The sequence below is a fragment of the Rhinoderma darwinii genome, chromosome 7 (genome assembly GCF_050947455.1).
Source record: "Rhinoderma darwinii isolate aRhiDar2 chromosome 7, aRhiDar2.hap1, whole genome shotgun sequence".
NCBI classification, from domain to species: domain Eukaryota; kingdom Metazoa; phylum Chordata; class Amphibia; order Anura; family Rhinodermatidae; genus Rhinoderma; species Rhinoderma darwinii.
The window spans coordinates 82,226,518-82,243,321 of NC_134693.1; the positions used below are offsets into that span (position 1 = coordinate 82,226,518).

Here is a 16,804-nt window from a genome sequence, read left to right on the forward strand (position 1 = left end):
GTCATTATTTATTACATCCCTTCTCAACCACCCCACGTAGATTAACGGGCTGCAGCGCTGGTCCTTGTGCCTGCAGCCCGTTAACCTACGTGTGCTCCTAACAGAGCACACAGGTATTCTCCGCAGCCTGGAAACTCCCAGTACAGGCTGCTACTAGCAGCCTTAGTACTGGGGGAAAAATCGGGTTGGATCACAGCCGTGATCCCCGCCGATTAAACGCTTAAAAGCGGTGGTCAATAGCGACCACCACATTTCAGTTGTTATAACAACATCGGCACAACGCGGCGTGATTGCGGGAGCCGATTGTTGCTATGGCAACCGGAAGCCTACCAAAGGCTTCTGGCCTGCCATCTATGGAAGGCGATTAGGTCCTGCCTAATATGCCACCTGTCAGTGTGAAACTGTCAGGTATAATACCCTGCAATACATAAGTATTGCTGGGTATTATAACAATGATCCAATAAATGGATCTTCAAGTCCCTAGTGGGACTAAAAAAAAAAAAAGTTACAAAAAGTTACAAAAATTTTTAGAAAAGTAAAATTTCAAAATAATAAAATAAAAAATCGCCCTTTTGTCCCTTATAAAGTCCTTTATTATTAGAAAAAAATAAATAAACTATGCATAGTTGGTATCGCCACGTCCATAACGGCCTGAACTATAAAAATATAATGTAATTTATCCCCCACGGTGACCGCCATAAACAAATAAAATAAAAATGATACCGGAATCGCAATTTTTAGTCACTTCAGCCCCCCAAAAATTTAATAAATAGGGATCAAAAAGTCGCATGTACCCAATAATTGTACCAATAAAAACTACAGTTTGTTCCACAATAAATAAGCCCTCACACAGCTTTCTTGATGGAAAAATAAAAAAGTTGTGGCTCTTAGAATATAGCGACACAAAAATTAAATAATTTTTTTAAAACCGTGATTTTATTGTGCAAACACCGTAAAACATAAAAAACCTATATACATATGGTATCGTCGTAATCGCATCGACGCACAGAATAAATTAAATATGTCATTTTTAATGCCCGGTGAACTCCGTAACAAAAAAGAATAAAAAACAATAGGAGTTTTCACAGCCTAATTATACTAAATTCAGCAAAAAACCTATGGGATCAAAATGCTCACTATAGCCCTAGATAAAAAAAAAATTCAAGGCTGTAGTTTCCCAAATGGGGTCACCTCTGGAGCGTGTCCGCTGTTTTGGTCCCTCAGGGGCTTTGCACATGCGACTTGACACCCGAAAACCAATCCAGCATACTTGAGCTCCAAAAGCCAAATAACGCTCCTTCCCTTCTGAGCCCCGCTGTGTGTCCAAACAGCTGTTTATTACCACATATGGGGTATTGCCGTAATCAGGAGAAATTGCTTTGCAAATCTTGGGGTGCTTTTTCTTCTTTATTCCTTGTAAAAATTTATCATTTCTTAGAAATAATTTTCATTTTCATTTTCACTGACTAATTACACTAAATTCAGCAAAAAACTTGTGGGGTTAAAATGCTCACTATGCCCCTTGATGAATTCCTTGAGGGGTGTAGTTTCCAAATGGTGTCTTTTTGGGGGTATTTCCACTATTTTGGCACCACAAAACCTGACATGGTGCCTAAAATATATTCTAATATAAAGGAGGACCCAAAATTCTCTAGGTGCTCCTTTGCTTCTGAGGCCGGTGCTTCAGTCCATTAGCACACTAGGGCCACATGTGGGATATTGGATAAAACGGCAGTATTTGGGCAATAAATATTGAATTGTGTTTCTCTGGTAAAACCTTTTGTGTTACAGAAAAAAAATAGATTTTCTGACAAAAAGAAGAAATTTGTAAATTTCGCCTAACTTTGCTTTATTCCTGTGAAACACCTAAAGGGTTAAGAAACTTTCTAAATGCTGTTTTGATTGGTGCAGGTTTTAAAATTGGGTGACTTATGGGGTTTCTAATATATAAGGCCCTCAAAGCCACTTCAGAACTGAACTGGTACCTATAAAAATAGGTTTTGAAATTTTCTTGAAAATATGAGAAATTGCTGCTAAAGTTCTAAGCCTTGTAACGTCCTAGAAAAAAAATGATGTTCAAAAATGCTGCCAACATAAAGTAGACATATGGGAAATGTTAATTAGTAACTATTTTGTGTGGTATTGCTATCCGTTTTACAAGAAGATACATTTCAATTTAGAAAAATGCTAATTTTTGCAAATTTTCTCTAGATTTTGGTGTTTTTCACAAACAAATACTGAATTTAATGATCAATTTTCCACTAACATAAAGTACAATATGTCTCGAGAAAACAATCTTGGAATCGCTTGGATAGGTAAAAGCATTCCCAAATTATTACCACATAAAATGACACGTCAGATTTGAAAAAAATCGGCTGCGTCCACAAGGCCAAAATAGGCTCAGTCCTGAAGGGGTTAAGAAAAAGCAGGTCAAAATGGAAATACCATGTGTGAAAAACTAAGTACACCCCATGAATCAATAGCTTGTAGAACCACCTTTAGCAGCAACAACTTCAAGTAATCATTTTCTGTATCACTTTATCAATCTCTTACGTCGTTCTGGAGGAATTTTGGCCCACTATCCTTTACGTTGCTTTAGTTCATTGAGGTTTGTGGGCATTCATTTATGTACAGATCTCTTAAGATCCTGCCACAGCATTTCAATTGGGTTAAGGTCTGGACTTTGACTGGGCCATTGCAAAACCTTGCAAAATCTTTTCTTTTTCCGCCATTCTGTTTGCTGGTGCGCTTGGAATCAATAGCACAGTCGACTCCGCTATTGATTCCGTCGGAAAACCGCAAACCTGCCGGAAAGGTGACGAACGGAAAGCATTAGCGATGTTTCCGTCACCATTGAGATCAATGGTGACTGAAACGGAAGCTGTGCTTTCACTTTCCGTTGCGGGGTTCACCCGACGGAAACCTCCGACGGAACCCCGGAACGGAAATGAACGGTGATGTGAACAGGCTCTTAGATCATAGCTGATGTCTCTCCTCTTTGGCATTTTATGAACACATGCCTGAATGCTCCAGACCATTAAACTGACAAAACTTCTTTAGTTTTTCACACATTGCTTTTCTATTTTGGCCTAGTTGTTGTTAAATAATGACACTGTAATTTGTCATGTGTTGTTGTTCATCTGAGGTTGTATTTACCTAACTTTAATCCTTTCTAAGGACCAGATGCTTTTTTTATAATGTCCTAATGCATAAAACCATAGAATTCACAGAGGGTGTATTTTGCTTTTCTCATGACTGTATGTATATATATATATATATATACATATATATATATATATATATATATATATATATATACATATACATATACATATATATATATACATATATATATATATATATATATATATATATACAGAGTTAGGCCCCATGCACACGACCGTAATAGACGGCACGGGCAGCCCGTAGAAGTCTCTGGGGCTCCCGTAATTACGGGTGACTACGTGTGTGCACCCGTAATTATGGGAGCGTTGCTAGGTGACGTCAGTAAATAGTCACTGTCCAGGGTGCTGAAAGAGTTAAACGATCGGCAGTAACTGTTTCAGCACCCTGGACAGTGGCTACCGATCACAATATAGATAAAGCTGTTAAAAAAAAAAAAGACGTTCATACTTACCCAGAACTCCCTGCTTCTTCCTCCAGTCCGGCCTCCTGGGATGACGTTACAGCCCATGTGACCGCTGCAGCCAATCACAGGCCAATCACTGGCTGCAGCGGTCACATGGACTGCCGCGTCATCCAGGGAGGTCGGACTGGATGTCAAGAGAGGGACGCATCACCAAGCCAACGGCCGGGTAAGTATGAATTTCTTTTACTTTTATTACGGAAAGGGCTGCCCCTTCTCTCTATCCTGCACTGATAGAGAGAAGGGCTGGCGATTAGTGCAGTGCAATTTTGCAGCCAAAAACGTGCCCGTAAATACGGGTGGAATACGGGTGACACCGGACCCGTATTTACGGGTCCGTAAATACTGGTGCAATACGGGTCGAATACGTGTGACACCAGACCCGTATTTACGCCAGTATTTACGGGTGGACAAAAATACGGTCGTGTGCATGGGGCCTTTCAGAAGGATATGTGAACAAATAATAATCTGAATTGTCACACAGAAGTGTGTTACAGTGCCCATTTGAAGCACCACACATGTACACACAAGATTTTCAGCCATCCTGAATATTTTTAAATAGGCCAGTATTACTCAAGGGCGAGCTATTGTGTACAGCAAAATCATGTATCAACAGTGATTCAATGTGTATATAAGATTTATATACACATAGTAAACAACTTATTAGGTAGGTCCAACACTTCGAGTGAGCCAGTTGGTGTAACTAATATTTTCTGGACTTCCTCTGAACAATGTTGTTTTGACTTTAGACTGTAAGGCCTAGTTCACACAGTCTTTTTTGCAGGCAGAAAAAAATCTGCCTCAAAATTCCTTCAGGAACTTTTTTTGCTGCCTTTTTTACAGCGTTTTTCGCCGACGGCCATTAACCCCTTCCCAACATTTGCCGTATGGGTACGTCATGGAAAGCTAGTTCTTCCTGCAATCCATACGCCAAATGCTTGGCACTGGCTCAGAAACTGATCTGGTGCCATCATCGCCGGATCTCAGCGGTGTCTTACAGCTGACATCAGGCTCTAATGGCGGGGACCGAAATTAGCTTTGATCCCCGCCATTAACCCCTTCAATGCAGCGTTCAAAATTGCTGGGGTTCCGGTGGCTGCAATGGCAACCGGAGGCCTAATACTGGCATCCCTGTCTGCCTATCACAGTGTGCCCAAACAGCAGTTTCCTTCCACATATATGCCATTGTCATACCCGGGAGAACACTTTTAACAATTTTTGGGGTGTGTGTCTCCAGTGGCATAAGCTGGGCATGACATATTTGGCACTGTAATGGCATATTTAGGGAAAAATATAAATTTTCAATTTTCACCATCCACAGCGCATTCATTTATGGAAAAGACCTGTGGGGTGAAAATGCTCACTACACCCCTTAATAAATGCCTTGAGGGGTGTAGTTTCCAAATGGGGTCACTTCTCAGGGGTTTCTTTTTATTATTTCACATCACAGCCTCTGCAATTGTGAACCAATACTTTGTAAATCACCAAATTAGGCCTCAATTTTACATGGCACTCTTTCACTCCTGAGCCTGGTCGAATGTCCTGGCAAAAGATTAGGGCCACATGTAGGGTGTTTCTAAAACCGGGAAACACTGCATAATAATTAGAGAGCTGTCTTGTTAAGGTGGCACAAGCTGGGCACCACATATTAGCATATCTATGGAAAAAAAAAAATTTCACTCTGCAACATCGAGTGCACACTAATTTCTACAAAACACCTGCAGGGTTAACATGCTTACTACACCACTAGGTAAATGCATTGAGGGAACAGAACCGATAAAAACACAGGGACATATACAGAAACACCGAAAAAGGCCATACTTGCAAATGGACACAGCCAGGCCAGAAATGCTGATGAAAGGGCGAGCAGGTGCTTTAAATAATAATAGCCACTCCCACTAGTCTTGAGGGGAGTGGTGTGCGGTGCATGGGATGTGTAGTAAGAAATAATAAATGAATAGTGTGTGTGCAAGTGTAATACTATAAGTGAAATATAGGGGGCAGTAATAAATGAAGTGCCTCAATAGAAATAAATGGATAATGGGGTGCAAGTGAGTGAAACATGGAGGGATAGTGTGTATGTCATGAGGCACAACGTGTATAGCCAGGTAGAAGCCTATTTGTGACGCCTTGATAATTCATAGAGCGGGCTACCCTGCTTGCTATGCCAAACAACAACACACCATGCTCTCCCAGCATCAAAGACCCGGCTGTGTCCAAGAGAAGCGAATATACATAATAATGAAAAATACCTGGGGTATTGGTAATCATTTTGGCCAAAAGGACGCAAGCTCGCAATCCACGACAAGGATCCCCAGACTTGCGAGTCCCTAAATCCTAAACTGGAACAGAACGTTCCTGATGCACAAACAGAACCGATAAAAACACAGGGACATATACAGAAACACCGTAAAAGGCCATACTTGCAAATGGACACAGCCAGGCCAGAAATGCTGATGAAAGGGCGAGCAGGTGCTTTAAATAATAATAGCCACTCCCACTAGTCTTGAGGGGAGTGGTGTGCGGTGCATGGGATGTGTAGTAAGAAATAATAAATGAATAGTGTGTGTGCAAGTGTAATACTATAAGTGAAATATAGGGGGCAGTAATAAATGAAGTGCCTCAATAGAAATAAATGGATAATGGGGTGCAAGTGAGTGAAACATGGAGGGATAGTGTGTATGTCATGAGGCACAACGTGTATAGCCAGGTAGAAGCCTATTTGTGACGCCTTGATAATTCATAGAGCGGGCTACCCTGCTTGCTATGCCAAACAACAACACACCATGCTCTCCCAGCATCAAAGACCCGGCTGTGTCCAAGAGAAGCGAATATACATAATAATGAAAAATACCTGGGGTATTGGTAATCATTTTGGCCAAAAGGACGCAAGCTCGCAATCCACGACAAGGATCCCCAGACTTGCGAGTCCCTAAATCCTAAACTGGAACAGAACGTTCCTGATGCACAAACAGAACCGATAAAAACACAGGGACATATACAGAAACACCGAAAAAGGCCATACTTGCAAATGGACACAGCCAGGCCAGAAATGCTGATGAAAGGGCGAGCAGGTGCTTTAAATAATAATAGCCACTCCCACTAGTCTTGAGGGGAGTGGTGTGCGGTGCATGGGATGTGTAGTAAGAAATAATAAATGAATAGTGTGTGTGCAAGTGTAATACTATAAGTGAAATATAGGGGGCAGTAATAAATGAAGTGCCTCAATAGAAATAAATGGATAATGGGGTGCAAGTGAGTGAAACATGGAGGGATAGTGTGTATGTCATGAGGCACAACGTGTATAGCCAGGTAGAAGCCTATTTGTGACGCCTTGATAATTCATAGAGCGGGCTACCCTGCTTGCTATGCCAAACAACAACACACCATGCTCTCCCAGCATCAAAGACCCGGCTGTGTCCAAGAGAAGCGAATATACATAATAATGAAAAATACCTGGGGTATTGGTAATCATTTTGGCCAAAAGGACGCAAGCTCGCAATCCACGACAAGGATCCCCAGACTTGCGAGTCCCTAAATCCTAAACTGGAACAGAACGTTCCTGATGCACAAACAGAACCGATAAAAACACAGGGACATATACAGAAACACCGAAAAAGGCCATACTTGCAAATGGACACAGCCAGGCCAGAAATGCTGATGAAAGGGCGAGCAGGTGCTTTAAATAATAATAGCCACTCCCACTAGTCTTGAGGGGAGTGGTGTGCGGTGCATGGGATGTGTAGTAAGAAATAATAAATGAATAGTGTGTGTGCAAGTGTAATACTATAAGTGAAATATAGGGGGCAGTAATAAATGAGGGGTGCATTGAGGGGTGTAGTTTCCAAAATGGGGTCACTTCTGGGGGGTTTCCACTGTTTTGGTCCCACAGGCACCCAGAAACCAATCCAGAAAAATCTGCACTCCAAATGGCGCTCCTTCCCTTCTGAGCCCTGCCGTGTGCTCAAACAGCAGTTTATGACCACATATGGGGTATTGCTGTACTCGGGAGAAATTGCTTTACAAATGTTGGGTGCTTTTTTTTCCTTTATTTGTTGAGAAAATGAAAAATTTTGCATTAAAGCTACGTCTTATTGAAGAAAAAGGATTGTTTTTATTTTCACTGCCCAATTCTAATAAATTCTATGAAACATCTATGGGGTCAAAATGCTTACTACACCCCTAGATAAATTCCTCAAGGGTTGTAGTTTCCTAAATGGAGTTACTTTTTGGGCGTTTTCATTGTTTTGTCCCCTCAGGGGCTTTGCAAATGCGACATGGCCTCCACAAACCATTTCTGCTAAATGTGATCTCCAAAAGCCAAATAGCGCTCTTTCCCTTCTAAGCCCTGCCGTGTGTCCAAACAGCCATTTATTACCACAAGTGGGGAATTGTTTTTCTCGGGAGAAATTGCTTTACAAATTTTGTGGTGCTTTTTCTCCTTGAGTCCTTGTGGAAATGAGAAAAGATTAGCTAAACCTACATTTTCTTTGAAAAAAATGTAGATTTTAAGTTTTATGGCCTACTTCAAATAACTTCTGTAAAAAAACCTGTGCAGTCAAAATGCTCACTATACCCTTAGATAATTTCCTTGAGGTGTGTAGTTTCCCAAATGGGGTCACTTTTGGGGGATTTCTACTGTTTTGGCGCCGCAAGAGCCCTTCAAACCTGACATGGTGCCTAAAATATATTGTAATAAAAATAAGGCCCCAAAATCCACTAGGTGCTCCTTTGCTTCTGGGGCCGGTGCTTCAGTCCAGTAGCACGCTACGGCCACATGTGGGATATTTCCTAAAATTGCAGAACCTGGGCAATAAATATTGAGTTGCATTTCTCTGGTAAAACTTTCTGTATTATAAAAAAATTGGATTCAAAAATAATTTTCGGCAAAAAAATATGAAATTTGTACATTTCACCTCTACTTTGCTTTAATGCCTGTGAAACGTCTAAAAGGTTAAAGGGAATGTGACGCTAGAAAAAATTTATTTTGTTTTTAGTTAAACAATTAGTGCGTAGGTGATTAAACATTGTTCTAATTTTTTTTATTTTTTTTACGAGTCAGGAAATATTATAAATTAGATTCTAATTTATAATATTTCCCAGTGCTGGTCACTAGATGGAGCAATTCCCAAAATTGCAGCATTGCATGTGGTAAAGCAACCACATTGCTTTATGGTGCAAAATTTGAGAAAACTCACTCGCTCTAGTGAGCTCTCAGAATCCCCCCCTCCTTTATCCTGGCTAGTGCCGGGAGAAACGAGGGGATTGAACGGTCAAACCTCCTACACTGTGTGTCGCAATTTTTTGAGCTAACACACAGTGTAGTAGGTTAACATACACTAGTAAACACACAGTAAAACACTTACATACACAGAAATAACTTACCTGCTCTAGCCGCCGCCGCTCCCTCCGGTCCGTCCGCTCCGTCTGCTACCTCCCGCTCCAAGTGCACAAGTCCGGAAGCCGCGACCGTAAGAAGTAATCTTACTGTCTGGCCGCGACTTCCGGTCCACAGGAAGATGGCGCCGGACGTCGCACAGTTCAACTTGCGGCGTACACCATAGTGGATGGAATGGGCCCCGTTCGCATTCACTATGGGACTATATGTGCCGTATTCCATGTCTGTATGTGTCGTTAATCGACACATACAGAAATGGAAAAAAAAATGGCAGCCCCCATAGGGAAGAAAAAGTTCAAAAATAAAAAAAAGTGAAACACAAACACACAAATAAATACAAAAGTTTTTAATAAAACACAAAAATCAAACTGATGTAAAAAAAATTTTTTCGTGACACTGTTCCTTTAAGAAATTTTCGAAATGCTGTTTTGAATACTTTGAGGGGTGAAGTTTTTAAAATCGGGTGACTTTTTGCGGGTTTCTAATATATAAGGCCCTCAAAGCCACTTCACAACTGAACCGGCCCCTGTAAAAATAGCCTTTTGAAATTTTCTTGAAGATGTGAGAAATTGCTGCTAAAGTTCAAAGCCTTGTAACGTCCTAGAAAAATAAAAGGATGTTCAAAAAACAATGCCAATCTAAAGTAGACATATGGGGGATGTTAGTTAGCAACAATTTTGTGTGTTATAACTGCCTGTCTTACAAGCATATACATTTAAATTGAGAAAAATGCTAATTTTTTGCTAAATTTTGGTGTTTTTCACAATTAAATACTCAACATATCATGCAAATTTCGCCAATAACATAAAGTCCAATGTGTCACAAGAAAACAATCTCAGAATCGCTTGGATAGGTAAAAGCATTCCGAAGTTATTACCACATAAAGTGAAATGTCAGATTTGAAAAATGAGGCTCTGTCAGGAAGGTCAAAAGTGGCCAAAAGAGGGAAGGGGTTAAGGACCGCGGGCAGAAAAACCCAGCGACATGCCACTTCTTTTTCCATGAGTGGCTGAAAGCCTCCTGGGCAAAAACGTCTCTGCCTCCCATTGAAATCAATGGGGGGCGAATTCGGATGTTTTTTGGGGCTGATTGTGACGTGGTTTCCACGTCAAAATCAGCGCCAAAAACCTCTATGTGAACTGGGCCTAAAAACTCCACCCCTGCCTTATGGAAGTGTAAGACTGAGCAATTCTTTTTGCACTACTCTCCTCAAGGCCTTCAGAAGCTAAGGTATGACAGGGCCCATCTCTGCCCCATCATTAGCTATTGCAGCATGCAGTGTTTTTTTAGGCGTATTGATTATCATTTGTTCTGTCTTATAGACCAGAAAGAGTTTAAGGTGTTGACTTAGCCTCTAAATTCTACAGATCTTAATCCAATTGAGCATCTGTTTGATGTGCTGGAAAAACAAGTCTGATCCATGGCAACTTACGGGACTTAAAGAATAACTGTCATTTCAAAAAACTTTTGCCATGTCATACTGACAGGTCAGAAGTTTTGATCGGTGGGGTCCGGCTGAAAAAAAAGGGGCAGAAGCACTCAGCCAAGCGCAGTGCCCCTTTGTCTATAATGGGATCAGTCTTAGCACCCAGACCCCCACCAATCAAATCTTCTGACATGTCACAATGACATGTTGAAAGTTTTATGAAATGACAGTTACTCTTTCATGGATCTGCTGCTAGCGTCTTGGTGCCAGATACCACAGGACACCTTTAGAAGTCCATGCGTTGATGGGGCACAAGTGTTTTGATGGCACAAGGGGGACCTACAAAATGTGTCAGGTAGTTTTAATGTTATGGCTAAGCTGTGAATAATCAGCATATATATCACTGACTGTTCCTTATTAGTAGTACTGTACTTATACAGTGAACTTTATATCTGGTTGCTAGTTTCTATATTGCAAGGATCAGTAAGGGTCTGTTCACATCAGTGTTGCCCTTCTGTTGAGGGGGTCCATCTGAGGTTTCCGTCAGGTTAACCCCTCAACGAAAATTGCTCTCAATGGTGAGGGAAACGTTGTTAATGGTTTCTGTTGATCACCGTTGTGACAGGGTTCCATTGTTTTGACGGAATCACTAGCGCAGTCGACTTCAATGGCACAGTTGAAATCAATGGTGAGGGAAACGGAAGCTAAGGTTTTTCCGTTTGCCTTTCCGTTGAGGAGTTAACCTGACGGAAACCTCAGACGGAACCCCTCAACGGAAGAACAACGCTGATGTGAACAGACCCTAAGTGATTCATACCACGTAGAGATCCTGGATTCATCATTATTGCTGTGTTACATGTGGATTAAGGGCTCATGAACATAGCTGTATTAGGGGGGATTCACACGAGCGTGTATTCGGTCCGTGCGGGCCGCGTGGTTTTCACGCGGCACGCATGGACCAATACAAGTCTATGGGGCAGTACAGACAGTCCGTGCTTTTTGCGCAGCGTTTGTCTGCTGCGCAAAATGCGCGACAGGTTCAATAACTCTGCGTATTTCGCGCATCACGCACCCATTGAAGTCAATGGGTGCGTGAAAATCACGCGCACCACACGGAAGCACTTCCGTGGGACGAGCGTGATTCGCGCAACAGCAGTGAAAAGGATGAATGAAAACCGAAAAGCACCACGTGCTTTTCTGTTTCCGAACATCCAAACGGAGTGTCTTTGCGTACCGAACTTCACCGGGTTCGGCCAAACTCGTTTTGGCCGATCCCGGCAAAAAAATTATCGGTACGCGACGTCAGGAGATAGTCACTGTCCATGGTGCTGAAAGAGTTAAACTGTTTCAGCACCATGGACAGTGACTTGCGATCCCAAAATACATTAACCTGTAAAAAAAACCCGAAGTTCTAACTTACCGATTACTCCTGTCTCCTTCCTGCAGTCCGACCTCCCGGGATGACACTTCAGTTCAAGTGACAGCTCCAGCCAATCACAGGCCAAGCACAGGCTGCAGCCAGTCACAGGCTGCAGCGGTCACTTGGACTGCTGCGTCATCCAGGGAGGTGGGGCCCGATGTCAAGAGAGGCGCGTCACCAAGGACGCGTCACCAAGGACGCGTCACCAAGGCAACGGCCGGGAAGTTCTCGGTAAGTAGGAACTTTATCTTTTTTTTGTACAGGTTTTTCGCTGTTGTGTTCGGCATTCACTGTCGAGGGTGCTGAAAGATTTAGCTCTTTCAGCACCTTGGACAGTGACGGGCGTTGACAAGCCTCATCTCTATGATGCCGGCTGCGCGAAAATCACGCAGCCGCGCATCAGACACGCATGACACACGCAGCTGTCAAATGGTTTTTGCGCTCGCAAAACGCTGCGTTGTTTGCGCGCGCAAAAACGCAACGTTCGTGTGAATCTCCCCTTATGGCTTAGTTTAGCATAGAGCCATAATAGATCTGCCCTGGAGATCCATGAGCCCTCTACTGTATCTCCGTATGTCTCTAATTTCAAACGGAGGCATACAGAGTTTTATCTGTTGGATTCTGTATAAATGGGATGCAAGCACCGTGCCAGTGTGCATGAGCCCCTTAGATGCAAATTTTACTGTCGATTTGCAGCATATTTAATTTTTTGCATCACAATGGGGGAAATCTGTGGCAAAATACACTGCAAATAAGGCACATACAGAGCATATCGCGGATTTCAAAATTTGCAACGTGCTTTTAAGTATACGCATATTTTTTCCCCCACAGCATTTGAATGGTTTTTTTTTTCACTTACATTATTCTGTATATATATCACACTAAAACTCTGCAACAATTTTGCTAGGTGTGAACTTAGCCTAATTGTTCTGGAAGTTGCTGGGCCTCATATTTCCTCAAGAAAGAAATTCTATTAGTCCATGTTCACATGCTGCAGAATCACAGTGGAATTGATGTGGATTCACATTACATTGCACAGGAATGAGGTTTTAGAAAATACAATTCAAATGTTGTGGAATATCATTTTTGGGGGGGATTTGATGGCATACTACAGAAATTACAATCAGCATGCCCTATCTCCTTTGGAACCCCACAGAAATGGAGCGCCGGAGACAGAGAAGACTGTGTTGCTATGCAAACTGCAATATAATTTAGAATCAAAAGACTTATCAAAGTTAATTAATTCGGAAATGTTATGATTAAAAAGTTATAGCAGCAGGTTTGGTGCGAATATTTTATTTTCGTCTTTTGTGTACTGTTTTATTTATCCTTATTACCAGTCTCTTTCAATATGATATTTGAAGAAGGTCCATTTTTAAGCTAATAGTTATCCCAATAATTACAACATTTATCCAATAGTTAAACTTCAAGGCCTTTTTAGGATTTATATTTTTAGAATTTGAATATTTTAGGATATTGTAGCTATTAATATAATATATAATAACAGTCTCTTCAATAAATATAATCATGATCATAACAGTAGAATAATATATAACAGTTATATATTTAACCTCACTGTATATGGAAGTAGAGCCGCTTTCACATAAATGTCAGAGATTTTTCCTCATTGTTTCTGATTCCCTCTTTCTTTCTCTCTTCCTACACATTCACTAACAATTTTTGTTAACTGTCCCCCGAATAACTGTCTTGTAGACATTGAGATTTTCTACGTCCCCACGTCAGTGGCTCACCTTTTTTTGGCTAGACACAGAGCACTCAGATGCTCTGCTATACAACACTGCGTAGCCTTCTTACTAGCTAACCAGAGTCCCACCCAGAGAGACACAGGCAGCTCATGCCTAGAATCTATACTACCTCTTCCCCAAGTTACTAGCCTCTCAATAAGCAATTGCCAGAGGAATATTATTGCTCTACACATCAAGAGCATTCCTATCTCCAATAGCTAAGCGCCAGTTGGTTCTACAACCAGTGACCGCTCCACACATCGGTCTTCCCATACCCTCTCCTACTCTACGCAGCTCAAACAATCAGCTTCTACTCCAGGCAGGGTTACTTCCCCTCTCTCTTTGCCGCTGTTTTCCGGCAAGAGGCTCTTCTTTTCACTATTATGAGCAACTAAGTACTGGAATACCGGCAGGACACTACTCTCCTCCAGCAGTGACCATGCTAAGTAAAAAAACATATTTTAACAACATTTCTATCATGTAATAACTATCTAAATATCAGTATACTTAAAATAACTATGAAGTTTCATTATGCAGTAGACACCCACTACATTTCTTCTCTCACTTTTAGGGAGTGTAGGTTTCTGCACTACAGTTCATAGTCCTGAAGACAACTTGGTAATATACCTTGTGTATTTCTGGTTGGGTATCCAAAGGAGACACTAAAGTATTTAAGCATGAATAACCCCTTTCTTCTGAGTTAGCCCTCAAGTCTTCTCTTCTGGGTAACATGACCTACCGGTCCCCATTCATGTACCCTACAGGTATATTGGATGGAACATTTATAATATCAGTTTATTTTACTTTTCTTGTTGGAAAAGTATAGAGTCTCAACAAGTTTCTCTGTGACCTACATGAAGGTCCTTTCATTATTCTCTGGTCTGACCTCATATATTGGCAAGTCTGACTCCATCTGACGTATAATAAAGTATGGATTGTTTTCCTTTTTAATTTCCAACTTATCAGCTCATTGTGCCCTGTTATTTGTCACCAAGAATCTTTCACCTGGCAACAAAATGATGTGATGTGGAGGTTGTAATTCTATATCTGTAGATTTTCGTTGCTATTTTACTAGATCAGTGGCTTTTTAATCTTGTCTGATGCTCTTCTACTCACTTTCAGGGAGTTTGATTTTTGCTGTTCTCAGGTTATTCCATTAGTAGCGACAGGAATATCTGAGATGGATGCCCAAACAACAACTGATAAGGATAATAACCTGTAGTACTGTGTATAAGATTTTTGTAAGCACATACTTCTTTACATGGTCAGGCTACTTTTCATAATATTCTTCCCTCCAATGTCCTGATCAGGTTCAAGAGAGTTCTATTAAACCTTTCGCATACTCCATTTTCTTTGAGGATAATAGGGAGAAATTTGGAATTTTTCAATTTCCGTGTAGTATGCTTAGCTCTGGGATCAATTGTGGCTCCAAAGTTGGTCAGAGAGCAATCGTTGTAGACATCCATATGGCTGGATAACATTTGTCTGGAGATGTCTTGTTGTAGTCTTAGCTCTTTGATCAACTGTAGGAAACACTATAGCAAACTTTGAAAAATTATTTACTGTACACATATCAAGACATATTTGTGTCCAGAGGTCACTTCATGAACAGCTAAAAAGTGAATAGTCATCAATTTGAAAGGTTCTCTAGTCTCTATTTTAGTTTGGTGGCTGAATTTGTTCAGTCTCTTGTGTAGGGAAAAGTTTGGACAAGCTTGATAAATATGTATTCAAATATCATTGAGATGAAGGGTATAAAAATTTTGACTTGTGTTGCAGCTTTCTCTATGCAGAAATGATCTCCCTTTTCATATATTAACCGACAGGCCATCAAGATCTCTTTTGTTGGTAACACTAGTTGCCAAATGTCTTGCGTTCTGCGTGGCTTCTATATGATTAACCCCTTAGTGTCTAAGCCTGTTTTGGCCTTGTGGACACAGCTGATTTTTGCAAATCTGACATGTGTTAATTTATGTGGTAGTAACTCCGGAATGCTTTTACCTATCCAAGCGATTCTGAGACTGTTTTCTCGTGACATGTTGTACTTTATGATACTGAAAAAATGTGGTCGTTAAATTGAATATTTATTTGTAAAAAACACCAAAATCTAGGGGTGTAGTGAGCATTTTGAACCCACAGGTGTTTCATAGATTATATTAGAATGAGGCAATGAAAATGAAAAATTTATTTTTTTCCCAAAAAATATGTAGTTTTGCACCCAATTTTTTTTCCCACAAGGGGTAATAGGAGAAAAAACAACTCACAATTTCATACACAATTTCTCCCGAGTACGGCAATACCCCATGTGTGGCCCTAAACTGCTGTTTGGCCACATGGCAGAGCTCAAAATGGATGGAGCGCTATTTGGCTTTTAGAGCGCAGATTTTGCAGGACTGGTGTACGGGCGACATGTCGCATTTGCAGAGCTCCCTTAGGTACCAGAGTAGCGTGTACAACACTGAGAAGTGACCCCATTTTGTAAACTACACCCCTCAAGGCATTTATCATTTGCCTGGACACATGACAGGGCTCATGTAAGGCCTATTTTGGTGATTTTCGCAGCATTAGCCTACAATGGCATTTTGGAAACTGCACCCCTGAAGGCATTTTATTAAGGGGTGTTGTGAGCATTTTGACCACACAGGTTGTTTTTTTTCTATTAGAAATGAATGCTCAGTAGATGGTGCAAAGTGAAAATTGCAAATTTCCACAGGTATATGCCATTTTAGTGCACAATATGTTGTGTCCAATTCGTGCCACTGAGGACAAATACCTCAAACTGTTAAGCGGGTTCTCCCGGGGTTGGGCGATGCCATATATTTGGACGTAAACGGCTGTTTGGGCACACTGCAAGGCTCAGAAGGGAGGGAGAGCCATTTGGCTTTTGGAGCACAGATTTTACTTAGTGGTAGTTTTGCTTGGGGAATTTGCTGGTATTTCAGTTTAGAATGTGGGGGCATATGTAATCTGTGCGGGGTACATCAGGGTATAATAAGAGGGTATAATAATGTGGTAAATAAATAATAATTCATAGATGTGTGGCCGGTGTCGCACTAATAAATGGCGCCCGATCTTATCCGCTTTTGGATATGCTGCACATTTTGCGTTGTCATATTCTGAGAGCCAGAACTTCTTTATTTTTTCTTCACCGGAGCGGTGTGAGGGCTTA

The 16,804-nt window shown here is 41.2% G+C and overlaps 1 protein-coding gene across 1 annotated transcript in view; it reads left to right on the plus strand.

Moving 5' to 3' along the window:
• GSG1 (germ cell associated 1) overlaps positions 1-16,804 on the plus strand; it is a 151,647-nt gene that overhangs the window by 129,028 nt on the left and 5,815 nt on the right. The window lies entirely within an intron of this gene.